Here is a 17,055-nt window from a genome sequence, read left to right as displayed (position 1 = left end):
TTTCAGATTCTTCTCCCTGGAGCGGAAGACCTGAAGTGCAAACATCACTACCTCCCCAATCCAGCCCCCAGCCCCGGCTCGCTGAGGGCTGATAGTATCTCTCAAAAGGCAGCCTTGAGTCTTGCCAGCTAAGCTTTGCTCCCAGGACTGCTGATAATCCAAGAATCAGCCAAGACAAATTGGTATCGATTCCCAGCTGGAATCTGGGGAACAAGAAAGTTCTGTCGCCCTTCAACGGGGCTCTTCAGCATCCTCTGCCTTCATTCAGTGGTATCAGTGGATCTGGGGTGGCTCAGGCTTTTCCTCTTGACTGCCGGTTAGCTCCTTGCCATGGAATGTTATCTGCACAAGATCCGCTCTATGGACTCAAGGCCTCCAAATTCCTAGAATCCAGCAGCCTTCTTCTAGGGGGAATGCCTACTTGATTACTAAAGTGTGTGTGTGTGTGTGTGTGTGTGTGTGTGTGTGTGTGTGTGTGTGTGTGTGTGTGAGAAACTTAGGGCCTCTTGCATGCTAGGCAAAGGCTCAACTACTGAGCTTTACCTCTAATACCAGGCTTCCTAATTTGAAGGTTAGGTGTGTTGTGGGGTGGGGTGGGGGGTTGGGAGGGGATAACTGACATTCCTTTGGTTATTTTTCCCCCCTCCAATTCTTTACATTATTCCCGAAGATTGGTTTTCCTAGAAACAGGTGACTTTCAGCTCCTCTAAATGCCAACGATTCCGAGTAAAGAGTTGATGTTGTTGTACTTTGTTAATGATGTCTTTTCAGATCTGAAATTCCGAGCTGGGTGCTGGTGTCTGGAATCCTAACTGCTCAGGAGGATGAGGTCTGAGGATTCCCGGTTGAAGCCACCGCGGACAGAAAAGTCTAAGCCTTGTTTCCAAGTAGCTGCCAAAAAGCTGGAAGTGGAGCTGTGGCTCAAGTGGTAGAACACCAGACTTAAGGGGAAAAAGCTAAGCAAAAGCCCTGTGTTCAAGTCTGAGAGAGAGAGAGTCCAACGTTGATCAGAAGATAAAATAAGAAGTGACTGAAGGCTTGGTGGAAATAAAGTTTTGGTGGTAGCCCAGAGAGGAATCTTGCACATGGACAAATCCGGGGAAGTTTCTGGAGAATTGACTTCTGGTTCTTTGCCCTCCCCTGCCCCCATCCCCACCCTCACCCCTGTTTATTGGAATGCCAAGGAGGTAAGTATTTGCAGATCCTAATTATAAAACAAGTCCCACTGATCATAGAGAAAGGAGCTGCGGTGCCACTTCGCTTCGCTGACACTGGGGTACTAAGATCCTGGTGAGGGAACCCCATCCCAAACCCCTCCCTACCCGGAGACCCAGCCGGAGACAGGGGATGGAGAGGGGGAGGGAGGGAGGAGGGTGGGGGGAGAGAGAGAGAGAGATCCCTCCGGGGAAATGCGCACGCTGGAGAGAGGCACCAATTATGATAATTGAAGGTAATGGCGCCCAGGCGCCACGGCTCCGCTCTGCTTTACATCACTCAGCCCGGCCCCAGACGCCCGGCCCGGCTCCGCCCGCCCAGTCCACGCCCTTGGGGGCTCTGCTGCGCTGCGCCCCGGTGCCGGGGCAGGGGCGCGGGGCCCAGCCTTGCACCAATGAGGTTCCGGGCACACCGGCTCTGCTTTACCACACCCCCGTTCATCCTCAGATCGGAGTGAGCCTGTGTTCTGTCCGTCCATCCATCAAAATTATCTAGTTATCCATCCATCCATCCCTCCATCCATCTATTCATCTATCCATCTATCCATCTATCCATCCATCCATTCATCCATCCATCCATCCATTCATCCATCCATCCATCAAAATTAATTATCCATCCATCCAACCATTTATACATCTATCCATCCATCAAAATTAATTATCCATCCACCCATTTGTCCATCTATCCATCCTTCCATCTATCCCTCCATCCATCCATCTATCCATCCATCCACCCATCCATTTATCCATCTATCCATCCATCAAAATTAATTATCCATCCATCCACCCATTTATCCATCCATCCATCCATCTATCCATCCATCCATCCATTTATTTTTTTTTGGAGCAAGGTTACTTAATTCTCATTCTCTAGCGAATAATCACATTCTGAGCTTTCTAAAAGGTGGGGGAATGCCAACAAGCAACATCCCCTCCTTCCAACAAGCAATCCACCAAGGAACAGTCATACATTCCTGCAGTCCTAGCAACCCCGGCAGCTGAGGCCCAAGAACCATTTCAGCTCATGCTGGGTGACACAACAACAACTCCAACCCTACCAGGGTAGCCGTCTTTCTTAAGCTATCATGGACACTTTGGCACCTGTGAGCACCTTTGTTTTCCAGAGGATAAGATGTGCTGATACTCCAGAGCCGTCCCCTCCTTCAGGAGGGAGGGACAGATGCCGTGGCGTGCTTCTCACGCGCTCTTGTGGTCAAATCCCAGTAGTGCATGCCCAGGAATCGGCAGCTGCTGCTGCTGTTGCTACAGAAACAAGGTCATTCGAAGGAATAGTTTACACTCCGAGTTTTAATGAGTGTTTTAGTGGCTTGCAACAATCTCAGTAAAAGAGGACCGTGATCCATGTTCCCAGACTTTCTTCAGAGCTTTGGGTTATGAACAAGGAGCAGGATTTCTTCTGTGTATAAGATGCAGACAAGGGAGGGATGGATGGATGGATGGACGGATGGACGGATGTCCTAAATAAAACAGCCTTCTAAACTTCTACCAGAATGGAGTTGCTCATATTCCGGCAACAATAGTTCTTCATTAAATAAAACACTTTTAATGGAAACAAGCTAATCTCTAAGACCACAATGTGTAGGCTGTTTCTGCAGATCCACAAGCCATTTTGATTGATTTCAGCTTTCCAAGGCAAACAAGAGGCTGGGCACTGCTGTAATCCTACCTACTGGGGGAAGCTGGGACCTGGAGAGGATCGAGGTTTGAAACTGTCACATATTGGCTTTCTCCTCGAAAACATATTCTATGGGTCATGTTCAGCCCTCGTGAGGGGAGAACCAAGAGGAGCCAGCAGGAAGCACTGCTTTCCTACCAACTGGGATTTCTTCCAGCAGTTGGGGAAGTGATAGCCATGCGACGTCTCCATCTTGGACTACTGGAGTCCAGCCGTGGTTGCATTTCAGAGACTGTAGATGGGAATCCTACCAGTCATGAAGAAGCTACAGATGACGTGATCTCAGGGATCAGGAGCGAGGAAAGCAGCCAGGGTTTCCCCGGGGCATGTCCCTCCCCCCTTCCCCCTCCCCCCCACCCCCCTCTCCCCCCCCCCCCCCCCCCCCGCTTCTCCACAGGATCTTGCTTCTCTCAACAAGGAGCTTTGCTTTGATTAGCAACTGCAGGGGCTTCTTGCTCTAGATAACAGGAACACAAATGACCCGGAAGGAAGAGCACTGGATCGAGAGTCATTTGTTGGTAAGTGCCAGCACTGGGTCTCAAACTCAGGGCCTTGTCCTCTCTTTTTATCTTCTAACCACTGGCAGTAGATGCCATGAACTCACCCCCGGCTCCTGGCGTCTTGCTAGTTAATTGGAGATGAGAGTCTCTTGGCTCTGTCTGTCCAGTCTGGCTTTGAACCACGATCCTCAGATCTCAGCCGTCTGAGTAGCTAGGATGATGGGTGTGAGCCACTGCCGCACCCCCCTCCCCCCCCCCCCCCCCCCCCGGCTTGACTGGAGTCTCCTTCGCTCCGGCTCTTTGGCCTGGCTTCGGATCTGGCTCAGCTGGGCTGAGAAATGGCTTCTCGGGGCCACCCTGGGAATGGGCGAATGCTGAGCCGGCGTTGCAGTGACCCCCCCCGCCCCCCCACCCCGGGGGACGAGGAGCTGGCTCTGAAGCGAGCGAGGCCTTTGCTGTGGGCTCTGTGGCGACGCCAGGGCCTCGTTACAAAGCTTCTCACACAGCACGGATCAACTCCTGCGGGATTGAAAACCCGCTCTGTGGGCGTCCCCCCCCCCCCCAGTGGCTGTGTCAGTGGGTCACACACAGGTCCTGAGAACTGGCATTTCTAAGGAGTTGGGGGGCGGGCGTTGTTCTCTGACAGCCTTTGCTTAGAGCTCCGCAGGGGGCACCGGGCTCCCCTCAGTTTCCCAAGATAGGCGGAGAGATTGTGGATTTGACTTTGTTGGAGCTGTTTGACTTGTGATATTAAAGTCTTTAAATCTTCCTAAGCAACCATTTCCTCATTTCAAAAGTAAGGTGATGAACGTGCAAGGTCACGAGGAAGCGGTAGAGACATTATAAATAAAGGACAGGGTGCAATGCGAATCACAGAGTAAGTCAGACTTCACGAACTGACAGGTTGTTGTTGTTGTTTTTTTAATGCCAGTCCCGGGGCTTGAACTCAGGGCCTAGATGCTGTCCCTGAGCTTTTGTATTCGAGGCCAGTGCTCTAAGCACTTTGAGCCACAGCTCCACTTCGGACTTTTTGGTAATTAGAGATAAGAACCCCATAAACTTTTCTGCCTGGGCTGGCTTTGAACCACGATCCTCAGATCTCAGCCTCGTGAGTGGCTAGGCTCACCACGCGTGAGCCAGGGCGGCCTAGGCAGTAAGTCTTTTTGCATACAGTTGTCATTTTGGTCACTTGCTAAAGAAAAACTAGAATTTTTGACTCTGGACCAAGAGAGACTTTTAGCCCAGGTTGTATGAGTTGAGAAGTCATGCCCAAGTAGGCTCACATCTGCTCTGCACTCTGGATTCCTGCCTCAGTTTCTCATCTGTCAACGGAGGATGATGGTGATACGTCATAGATCCCAGGAACTCTGTAAGGCTTAAACCATCTCACGAGACACCACCGGCTTCTCCGTAAGCCCGTGAAGGCATGGTGAGGGATGGGTTTCTTTTTATTTTTCTTTGCCAGTCCTGAGGCTCGAACTCAGGGCCTGAGCACTGTCCCTGGCTTCTTTTTGCTCAAGGCTAGCACTCTGCCACTTGAGCCACAGCGCCGCTTCTGGTCATTTTCTGTATATGTGGTGCTGGGGAATCGAACCCAGGGCTTCATGTATACGAGGCAAGCACTCTACCACTAGGCCACATTCCCAGCCCAGGCAGGGCCATGGATAGAAGAAAGAAGAAGAGAAAGAAGGGCTGGGAAGGGGCTGAGTTCAGCATCTGAGCTCTTTAATTGTGCCCAGAGGCTGACTTGAAAAGCCCAGCTGCCAGCTGGCACCGTTGCTTACCTCTATAATCCTAGCTACCCAAAAGGCTGAGACCTAAGGATCATGGTTCAAAGCCAGCCAAAGTCCACGAGACTCTTATTTCCAATATACTACCAAGAAACAAACATTAAAAAAAAAAGTCTGAAGTGGAGCTGTAGCTCAAATGGTAGAGCACTAGCCTTGAACAAGAAAGGAGCTAAGAGACAGCTCTCAGCTGGATTCACTCCCTGGAACCAGCTCAGAAAAAGAAAGGGGTGGGGGGAGACTAGGCGCTGGTGGCTCACACTTGTAATCCTAGCTACTCTGAGATCTGACGATTTTGGTTCAAAGCTGTCCTGGGCTTATTGCCAATTAACCACCAAAGTGGTAGAGCACTAGCCTTGAGCAGAAGACCCTGGCCACAGTGTCTAGGCCCTGAGTTCAAGCTACACACACACACACACACACACATCGAACTCCCCAAACACAATTGTATGCTGATGTTGGTTTATCCCACAGGCAATATTTTAATATCATTACATAACTCTTTATATTGGGGCAGTCTAGCTTCCTTGCTCAAGTCCTCTGGGTGACTGGAAACAACATCAACAGCCGTCAGATAATGCCAGGAAAGGCTGCTAGGCTCCAGGCCCCTCCATGCCTGGGGGGACCACCCATCCCTTCCCCCCAAGCCCATCAGCACTGGGGAGGAAAAGCAGCCATTACTTCTCAGGCCGGTCTAGTCCACCAAGAAGAGGCTCCACCGAGGGTCCACTGAGAAGATGAACCCTTACTCCAATTCACCACCAAAACACGGGCTGTGGAGCTGTGGCTCAAGTGTCCCGGCATTAGGCTTGAGTGACATCGCTAAGAGGCGGGGGTCGGAGGTGTGGCTCAGCTCGCAGATGCAGCCAATGGGTGAAAGCAAGCCTCGGAGGTCTCAGGTAGGGACTGTGAGTCCCAGTTTGGGACCAAAAACAACAACAAAATGCAACAAAGCCCCCCCCCCCAAAAAAAAACCCTAGGTTGTCACAAGTTCCTGTGCTTTTAGAGTCTGCAAGTTCTGACACGTGTGCTGCAGCCAGGCATTCTCTCTATCCCTCCCTCTTGCTATGGGCTGACAGTATCGCCGGCTCCGTCTGGAATGTCAACTTGAACTTTTAGCATTCGAGTACCACCAGCTCGAACTCCATAGAAGTGTGCTTTTTTTTTTTTCATTTGATTGAGTGTTCCAATTTACTCTATACTTCCTGAGGCCCTTAGGTTAAAACAACATGATCTAATGCAATAAAAACCAGCAGAGGAAAAAAAAATAACATTTTTTTGCTTCCAATAGCACAAGGGCAATTGAATCTACTGGAAGCATGCTTAAACTGTGTTAATCAGCTCAAGGAATGAGTTATTTTCTTTCGTGGTGCTCAGACATCCAATTTGGAGGCCTGTCGGTCTTCCAACACTACATGGATGGGCAGAAATTCTAGAATAATCAGCTGTGTCTGAGACCTAAAGGAGCATGAGCAGTACCTCCTGAAGGACCTTCCCGAATCATCAGGCAGATTAATCCAAGGACTAACGAAGCTTAGTCCTCGATAATTAATTCTAATTCCACAACACCTGCCATGGACATAAGAACTTTACAGTGTTCTTGAGGACACAAAACCAGGAAAGGGGCCAGAGGGAAGTTAATTCTTGATGTAGGCCTGAAAGCACACATAGGACTTAGTAGCTATAAGAGGAGGAATGCACCAGGCACTGGTGCTCACATCTATAATCCTAGGTACTTAGGAAGCTGAGATCTGAGGATCTCAGTTTGAAGCCAGCCTGGGTAAGAAAGTCAGTGAGACTCTTCTCTCCAATTAAACCACACACACACACACACACACACACACACACACAGCCAGAAGTGGAGGTGTGGCTCAAGTGGTAGAACACCAGCCTTGAATGAAAAAGTTAAGAGCTCAAGGCTATGAGTTTAAGTCCCAGTACACACACACACACACACACACACACACACACACACACACGCATACTCTGGCAAATGGAGCCACAAGGTAGGTAAATGCCAGTCAGTGTGGCAAGCTCACCCTCCCAGGTATTGATATAGCAGCTACTATGTTGCAGGAAATGAATGCAGCAGAAGCCAAGATTATCAGTGAATATAAGTGTTTCCTGGAACTTGCGTTGTCCCAGAGGGACATCGAGCAAACTGCAGGTGACAAGTGCTGTGGAACTGAGAGAAAATGAAAACATAGCTCTCCATTTTCTTTTTTGTCAGTCATGGTGCTTGAACTCAGGACCTGAGTGCTATCCCTGAGATTTGTTTGCTCAGGGCTAGTGCTCTAACACTATGAGCCAGAGCTCCATTTTCAGTTTTCTGGTGGTTAATGGGAGGTAAGAGTCTCACGGGCTTGATTTCCTAGGCCAGCTTGGAGCCAAGATCTGCAGATCTCAGCCTGTTGAGTAGCTAGGATTACAGGGGTGAGGAGCTGGGATTACAGGGGTGAGTAGCTGGGATTACAGGCACCCATCTAGAGCACTCTAAAAGAGTGAGCGGGAAGGAGGTGGAGAGAGCAATGGAAGAGGTAACATTGACCAAGTTGCATTACACTTACAAACTGACATGTTGAATTGAAATCCCTGTGTACAACTACGTAAAGACTATTAAACAAAGTTGAAAACAGACAAGCAAATAAAAACAGTGGGGATTGGAGACGTGCTAGCCAGTGAGCAAAAGCATCAGGTAGGGAGTTGAGTCTTGGTCTTAGATTTTAAAAAAAGGTAGTGACCACCTCTGGTGTGTGACTTCTTTTTAAATCAGGACTTATGGAAGGGGAGTGAGCAGGCAGGGACCCTCTGGGTGTCAAGTCCCCGAGGTGAGCGCTGACCACGGAGGCCACGCTTTCTCCACAGGGAAACAGCATCGCAAGGAAGTGAAATTCAACCTGGGAGATGAAAACAGAAAGAACGCCTACCTGTACAGTCGAAGTACGTGGCCCAGATGGCGACGAAGTGGCGGCATCGGTGGAATCGGTGTTCTTGTTCCTGGCAGAGGCGATGATAAAGATTGTGTGAGAGGACCCGCGAGGAGGCTGAGAGGTTAGGAAGAGGGCGTCGTATATGTGACAGGCGGGATAAGGCTTCAATACCTTTGAAAGTGTGGAATTCCTAAAGAGCATATTAGCTTATGTCAGGGGGATTAAAGGAGAAACGAGTAACAGCCAGAGAAGAAGGGAACCCTAAATATTTGAAAATTAAACACAGTTCAGAATAATCTATGGGCCCAGAGAAGAAATCACAAGGGAAATAAGAGTGCAAATGGAAGAATATAAGCATAGAATGGAATCAAAGTAATGCTTACAGGGAAATATGCAGATAACCATATTCTAACTTAGAAACGCGAGAGCCAGAGGTGGGGTGTAATTCGGTAGCAGAGTGCTTGCTTGTACACTCGAGGCCCTGGGATTGATCTCCCGCACAGCAAAAATAAATAAGAAAAATCTAGACACCTAGCATAGCTCATTCTTAGCCTACATTTCAAGTCCCGTTGACTTTTCGTTCTCCCTCGTTGAGCCGCTTGCGCTCTGTCAGTGTATGGCAAAGTCTAATACTAATAATCCAGGAGGGGCCTCCGTGTCGAAGGGCAGAACACAACTCATCTGCCCCCAAAGCGACAGGCCTGTTTTGACACAAGATTTCTGCAAAGCTTGGTGAGTATAGCTCGTGACTTGCCCTCGGGTTCTGCCAAGTCCCCGCATCTGAAGTATCACCACCCTAAACCAACTCCCAGTGGGAGGTCGCCGCCCATCGTCAGCCTCTGAAAACTAGAAAGATTTTGTCTTCCCAACCCATCTCCCACAGCTAGGCCCTAGCCCTTCAGTTTTTGGTCCAACTCGGACTTTGTTTTCTAGACAAATAAGCTTCTCCCCTCCCCCCCGCCCCCAAGATGGGACCCTGTGAGACCAACCTGAATGGCCCTTATTCGGTATGAGTTGGAGGGTCTGCAGGTTAAGGCCTTCACCGTGGAGACTAAGTGTGTGTGGTGCTGGGGCAGAGCCATCCAGCCTCGCTGACCAGCTCATTTCCTAAAGGATGGGATGGATTCTAACGACAAGGCCACGGAGGATGCGAGCGGAGTCCTTCTCCATCCTCTCCTGAAGGACGGAAGGGATGGGCAGGGAAGTTCATTCTGCCACTGTGCAGAGCAGAATGTTCACTTCTCATGGCCGCAGGTTCTTCTCTCCCCTGGACCCGTCCCTTCTTTCACGCAAGCCCTCGCCCTGACCACCCGCAATCCACAACCACCTTGAGGCTGTTCGCGGGGGTCCCACTTCTTCCGTGCCCCTCTGGGGTTTGGTGACCTTCATTCACCATGTGGGAAATCTTGTGTCCAACTCATACATGTTTTGGTCCAACTCACGAGTAACAGAATTGAAACAAATACTCCTGCTGAGACATGCAGCTCAAGTGTTAGATCATCTGACAAGCAAGCAAGACGAGCAAGTTCGAAGCCTCCCGTTGAAACTCCATTATCAGCAACAAAGAAAACTAAACAACAAACAGACACAGATCTCCATGAAAACCGAACAAAAGCAAAAGTACCAGAGATATTGCTACAGGTAAGAGTAGTACTATTTTAGCTGGGTGCCCATGGCTCAGGCCAATAATACAAGGTACTCAAGAAGCTGAGATCCAGAGGAAAGAGGTTCGGGGTCGGCCCCCGCAGAAAAGCCTGCAAATTCCCATCTCCAGAGTAACCTGTGAAAAGCCAAGGTAGCGCCGTGTCTCAAGGCGTAGAGCCTCAGCCGAGCAAGTCAGCCAGATGACTGCGTCTCATTTCTGCACCCTGTTGGAAAGCAGCTGCCAACCCTCCTGTGGTTTCTCCTCCAGGCTGGATGTTGCTTTCCCCTTGCAGAGCGCAGCACCGGAACTGTAAAATATGGCAAGGGGCTGAGGAGGACAGGAACTGACCGAGATCCAGGAGAATACGTGCGGTTAAACATCATAAGGAGAAAGACGGTACAGGATATGAATAAGAAATTCAGAGCTGGGCGCTTGTGGCTCCTGCCTATAATCCTAGCTACTCAGGAGGCAGAGCTCTGAGGAGCGAGGCTCGAAGCCAGCCTGCGCGGGAAAGCCTGAGAGACTCTTACCTCCAATGAACTGCTCGAAAAAGTCAGAGGTCACATTGTGGCTCAAGTGGTAGAGCGTGGGCCTTGAGAAAAGAAGCTCAGGGACAGTGCCCAGGCCCGGAATTCAAAGAGAGGGAGGGAGGGAGGGAGGGCGGGAGGGAGGGAGGGAGGAAGGAAGGAAGGAAGGAAGGAAGGAAGGAAGGAAGGAAGGAAGGAAGGAAGGAAGGAAGGGGAAGGAAGGAAGGAAGGAAGGAAGGAAGGAAGGAAGGAAGGAAGGAAGGAAGGAAGGAAGGAAGGAAGGAAGGAAGGAAAGGAGGGAGGGAGGGAAGGAGGATAATAGAGTTTGAAGACAGGCATTTTGAAATATCAAATATCATATTCAGAAAGAAATAGAAGAATAAAAGGGAAAGAATAAGGAGCACTTAGAAGACACGTGGAGGAGCACTGCAAGTTTAAACGTTAGTATGGCTGGCACACAGCTGCGCGTCCCTGGCCTGGGCCTCTGGCTTCCTTTTGGATGGCAACCTGGTGAGGTAGAGATGGGAACCGGGCAGAACGTGAGTCAGACTCGCTCAGCTGAGCTTCTCCTGGGTGCCTCCCAGGCTCCGACAGATAAAAATCAACGGTTATTGTCTTAAGCTGCTGTGTTTCGGAGCTAATCGGGTTACACAGCCATGGATAACAGCGGAAGTCGCTAAGTCTCTCCCAACCTCCACTCTCTTCTCTTAGAAATTGTTCAGGCCAGCTGGGAATGTGGCTTAGTGGTAGAGCGCTTGCCTCGCATACATGAAGCCCTGGGCTTGATTCCTCAGCACCACATATATTCAAAAAAAGCCGGATGTGGTACTGTGGCTCAAGTGGCAGAGTGCTAGCCTTGAGCAAAAAGAAGCCAGGGACAGTGCTCAGGCCCTGAGTCCAAGCCCAGGACTGACAACAAAAACAAAACCAAAAGAAATTATTCAGGCCAGTGCTCAATGTTTCATCCCATTAATTTGCCACAGCATTTAGATTGAGATCTGAGAAATGGTAAAAAAAAAAAAAAGATACCTATGTGATTTGGTATATTAATTAGTAGGAGCATAGAATGTGATTAAGGTAGATGTGGTGTTTCAGCTCTCCTGGGATTGGCAGTAAGGTAGGTCATATACAGTCAGCGGGTGGGCAAATAGCAGGAGAATTCTCCCAGAAAGCATAGTGATGTGTCAGGGGAAACATAGGGGAACTCATTTCTTTTTATTTTTTTTATTGGAGACAGACTCAGGAGTCATTGAGCTCAAGGTCAGCTTAAACAACACAACCAAAATCCCATCTCAAAACAAAGCATGCAAAACAAAATGCCCTACTGTAGTTTTCTTAAATTATATTTTTTATTATCTCTAAGTAGTTATCTAAAGGGGTGACTGTCCAGTAAGTCAGTTTATAAGCACACTGCCCCTATGTTATTCTGCACCAGAGAGCTTTATATGTGGGCAAAGTGTCTACGCGGGAAAGCAGTATAATAACCTGGTGTTCATACATGAGAGAGAAGCAATATCCACACTGAGGATTTTTTTTTTTAGTGTTAGGTATGGTACAAAGGGGATTTCGTTCAACATGTGGGTTTGTAAATACAATGCATCTCGGTCACTGTCAGCCCTTCCTTCCTCTCCCTTTTCTGTCCCAACCTCAGTCACCTCAACAGTTACCTGGTTTCATTTTCCTATGTGCACATTCGACTATGATGACTGGATTCACTCACTTTTATTCTCTCCATTTGAGGCTGAGGCTTTTCACGGGCCACGTCATGAAGTGCCGCACGTGTCAGTGTGGTCTACACTGTTCCGTGGGCCTGGGGGTGGGAGCGGTTTTTCCATTACTCATCTATTCTTCGGACCCCCGGCAAACGGCTGTAGGCCTGCACATTGTGCACTTGGTTGCTAGTCAGTCGCTGCCGTTAGTGGACACTGTAGTCCACAGGTGAGCGGTCATGTCCACGTACCCAGTGCTAGCCACGCACTGGTCTCCAGTGCATGATGGACGGGTCACGGTGTCCAGTGGACGTGGCCTCTGTAGGTGTGGATCGCTACACGTTTCGGTAACGTTTGCCTTCATCGAGCCTGCTAGGCTCTCAGCAGCTGATCAGTGACAAGGGAGGCTGAGACAAGGACCCGCTGGTAAAGACAGGAGCCTCTTAGTGGCGAGGGACTAGCTCAATTACTTGCTGGTTTCACAATCTGGTTTTTCAACCAGGTCTGCAGATGCACTGGAAATTTAGGGCAACCAACTTCTCTGTAGGACCTGAAGAAGTAGTGTGTAGATCCACTTCAATTTTGCATGTGTAAATTGGTCGTTGCTATTTATGCTGTTTTGAGCTGAACTGCGAGCCAAAGAAGCCTAAAAACCCAGACTTGGTGAGCTTGGTCTCAAGAAGTCACACTTGCTCAAGAAGTTGAAGCGGAAATACACACGTGAGCCTTGCTATAAGGTTGCTCTTAGTCTCGTGCTAAGTGCACTTTATAGCATTGCTGTTAGTTGCTAAGAGCAACTGATTAGCTAATTGCTAAGTGCACGAGACTAATAACTGTAAAGGAATTCAGGATGACAAAGCTTTTAATGTTCTTATTCTTATTCTGCCTCCCCATACATGACCTGCTGTGTGTCTTTACTCTACACTTAGGTAAAGCTCGCTGCCCACCTGTTTTTCACTCTCATTTTTCACCTTCTTTCACTCATCTTTTTCTTTCTCCCTTTCCCGTGGCAAATTCTACAGTCACCCTCCAAGTCTTGTACCGTTTTATTCCCATTTTCCCATATCCAAACTTCCCCAAGCAACTCGTACATCTTTGTATAATTGTGTTTTATTCTTCTGAAATAAGACTGCTTTATTAAATAGTGAGGTTTGTTATTAAGGTTAAATGCAACTTATTAAAATCATTCTATCTGGGGCTGGGGCTATGGCCTAGTGGCAAGAGTGCTTGCCTCGTATACATGAGGCCCTGGGTTCAATTCCCCCAGCACCACATATACAGAAAATGGCCAGAAGTGGCACTGTGGCTCAAGTGGCAGAGTGCTAGCCTTGAGCAAAAAGAAGCCAGGGACAGTGCTCAGGCCCTGAGTCCAAGCCCAGGACTGGCCAAAAAAAAAAAAAAAAAATCATTCTATCAGTTTGAATCCATAGGTGCTATCTGCTGATGTCGATGCATGCAGACCTCCCGGACATTATTACATGTGAAGAATTCCTTCATGAACCCATCAGCCATGGATTTGCCACTTTGTACCCGAGGCAGCGAGGAAGGCCGCTTTTGAACTTCCATGGACCTGTTTGCAGTCGGAGTAAGGACGCATCTAGTCAGCTGTAGGCATTTTCCTTCGCTCTGATTTGCATTTTGTTTAGGAGACATTCTGCAAACCAAGAGGACTGTGAATGCCATCTTGGCTCATGTTCATCTTGACTTATTTCTTTGATCAGTCCAAGAAATGCCCAGTGAAATGGTCACTGATACCTCTCCTTTCAAAAGCAGTACATTTCAGGGGAGCCAGTCTGCTTGCTGATTCTAATGTCTTCAACTCTCTCTCAAAGACATTTGCTGATTACCCTGTTACCACCTAAAATATTTCCATCTTGGTTTTTTTTTTTGACATGAATTCATCACTGCAGTGTTATGATTCATCTCTTACCCAAAAATTCAAAGCATTGTGGTTTTTTTTTTTCTCCAGGAAGTTGAAATTTCCTGACCAAAATAATTCTGAGTCTGATTGTCATAGTAAATGCCTGCACTTCATAGTATTTTAAAGAAGGAAACAAGAGGCTTTACTTGGGTGTTTGAAAACACCAAGGAAGGAAGTGATTCTTAAAAAAAATTTAAATTAATATACATCAGTTGTACAGGTTTCATTGTGTCATATCCACACCTGGATAAAAATGTACCCTGATTAAATTAGATAAAGTATATATTGATTAAATTTGTCACTCCTATCTTGTCACAGTCCTACTTTCCCTTCTTAGAGCAATTTCAACAGGTTTCACTGTTCTACTTTTATGCATGCAAAAAGAAAGAAAGAGGAAAGAAGGCAGGAAGGCAGGAAGGAAGGCAGGAAGGCAGGAAGGAAGGAAGGAAGGAAGGAAGGAATGGAGAAAAGAAAGAAAGAGAGAGAGAAAGAGAGGAAAAGAGGGAAAGAAAGAAAGAAAGAAAGAAAGAAAGAAAGAAAAAGAAAGAAAGAAAGAAAGAAAGAAAGAAAGAAAGAAAGAAAGAAAGAAAGAAAGAAAGATTTCCAACCAAGGAAATGCTTCTCAACGTGGTTCTGATTTTGGCAATGACTAATGTATTATTTAAAAAAAAAAAAAAAAAAGTGAGATGAAAAGTCTTTAATTCTTCCTAACCACAAGATGGCGCCACGTTCCCATTTAAATTTTTTGGGGCCCCTGTTTCTCATTTCTTTATATTCCTCCCACCTCTCTCCCCTGTGGCCTCCAAGATTACAAACAGTTAGGCAAAGTTTAGTCACAGAGTTTCCTGGAATATTGGCTCGCAAAGCCTAAAGGTAGGTTTACAGTGCTAAACAAGAATCCACAGGAGGAATAAGATTGGCAATTCACCTGGCTTTTTTTTTAATCAGGTATCACTATGGAAGAAACAATGGGCACCTACAGTGGAATGCTTGGAGATTTTGTTCACAAGTAAGATAGAGAGTAAGTTTCCAACTCAATGCCATCTTTAGGCAGTTTCATAAGAATGCACTGGTGCACACCATTCAGATATATTTTATTTATTTATTTTTGGGAAAAAATCCCTATGATTATTCATGAGTCAACCAGAAAAAAAAAAAAAACCCACACTAGCTTTCTACTGGCATGCGTCAGGATCTACTTATCTTGTCTTTATTGCATGATTTGGAATGCATTTGAGAGTAGTGATGGCTAAGACCAATAAAGGCGGTTTGCAATCAAAGTCCTCAAAGTAGATCGCATCTAATTACTTCCCCGCTGGCTTTTCTTGATTATCCTATAAATGGAATTTGAATTTCTCCAAATGTCTATCAAATTGAATTTGGCTGAACCTCTCTACGAGCACATGTTCGGTGACGTTGAAGCGCCTTGAGGTCGTGCAACCCTTCTGCGTCGGTTCTACAGCTCTGACACTGTAACCCCTGGTGAGTTTGAGACAGGGCCTGGAAACCGTGACCTGGCACCGTAGGAAGCATGTCTGCTACCATATTTTCCTTTCCTGTATTAGTTCACAAGTTTCAGAACGTCTTCCCCTTGGACTTGAGGGGATGATGGGATTTACTTTCTCACTCAGCTAATGCCTGCAGGTAACGGGGCCTCCAGTCTGGTTGGATGCTGGGTGTGGCTGGCAGGCCTTCCTGCTTTCCCACCGGATTGGCTTCATGGGGCGAGCTCCTCCCCTATGGGTCTCCTGAGCTTGGAGGCGTTCTAGCATCAGAGGAGCCCATTTCCTGCCCACTGGGAAGGGCTCCCTTCCCTCTGCCCTAGGAGTCCCTCCCACCCCTAATGCAAGAGCCAAGCTCCATGCCAGGACAGGGTGAGCTGAGTTTTGACTTGTCGACCTTGGGGCAGATGGAGAGCACACCAAGAGTGCAGGGACTAGAGTGAACAAGTAATCTCCGAGGGTGTTGATAGGAGAATGTGTGGCAGATGGCTCTTGCTCCAGAAAACTTGAATATAGCCTTAAACCGATGAAGAAGGGCTCCCTGAAATTATCTCTTTTGAAAATGATCTGTGTGTGTGTGTGTGTGTGTGTGTGTGTGTGTGTGTGTGTGTGCTGGGGCTTGAATTCAGGGCCTGAGTTCTGTCTCTTGCCTTTTTGCTCAAGGCGAGAGCTCTACCACCTGAGCCACAGCTCCTCTTCCAGCTTTTGGGTTGTTAATTGGAGGATCAGAGTCTCACAGACTGGCTACCTAAGCTGGTTCCTAACCCAAATTCTTAGAGCTCAGCCTCCTGAATAGCAAGGATTATAGGTGAGAAGCCACCAATGCCCAGCTAACATGCAGTTTGGGGAATGAGTATTAGCTTTGAAAAATGGCAAAGCTAATAAATAGGTACATAATTGTGTCACCTGCCTGTGCCTTTGCTTAGGGCAAACGCTGCTAGAACTCTAGAGACAGAATTTCCTACCATTGGTCCCTCATCTGCTCTCACTGTTGAGATGCTGGAGCTCCAGCTTTCTCATATCCCATAAGCCCCAGTGCTTTCTCCCACCCTCAGAACTCATATCTCTTATATAAGCCCTGGAGCTTTCTCCTATAATCAGAACTCTCCCTTCCTGAATACCATTTTATGTTCTAGATGAGGTGCTAGTTGTTGCCTACTGAACTTCCAGTGCTTTAATTTAAGCTATGGCCCATAATACTGAATCATTCTATGTACGCCCCTGCAACTCACTAGGCAGCAAATGCATTGCGTGTGTGCAGGGTGCCGTATTCATCTCTACGACAGACACCCAGTTTTCAGTCGTTAGGTGTAAAATGGATGAATGGATAGTAGAGATCTGAGGCTTATCACGGGTTGTGATAAATTCGCAGTGCTTGTAAGCATTTGTCTATTTGTACAGCTTCCGAACCTACTGCCCAATCACAGCTCATGAAATGTTACAACAGGCAATGTTTAGGCCAATGCTGTAGTACGGATCCTGAAGGGATGGCTTTATTGCTAAGGAAGCCATATCTGCTTATCTAATTCATGATAAGTGCCTTAACGCCTTATATTCATTTTTTTAGGGGTTTGCTGGGACAAAATCTCAGCTGCTCACAAGAATAATCTACCACGGAGAAGTA

This window comes from Perognathus longimembris, chromosome 18 (assembly GCF_023159225.1).
Source record: "Perognathus longimembris pacificus isolate PPM17 chromosome 18, ASM2315922v1, whole genome shotgun sequence".
NCBI lineage: Eukaryota > Metazoa > Chordata > Mammalia > Rodentia > Heteromyidae > Perognathus > Perognathus longimembris.
The sequence above is the reverse complement of the archived record's forward strand: the minus strand, read 5'-3'. Positions refer to the sequence as shown.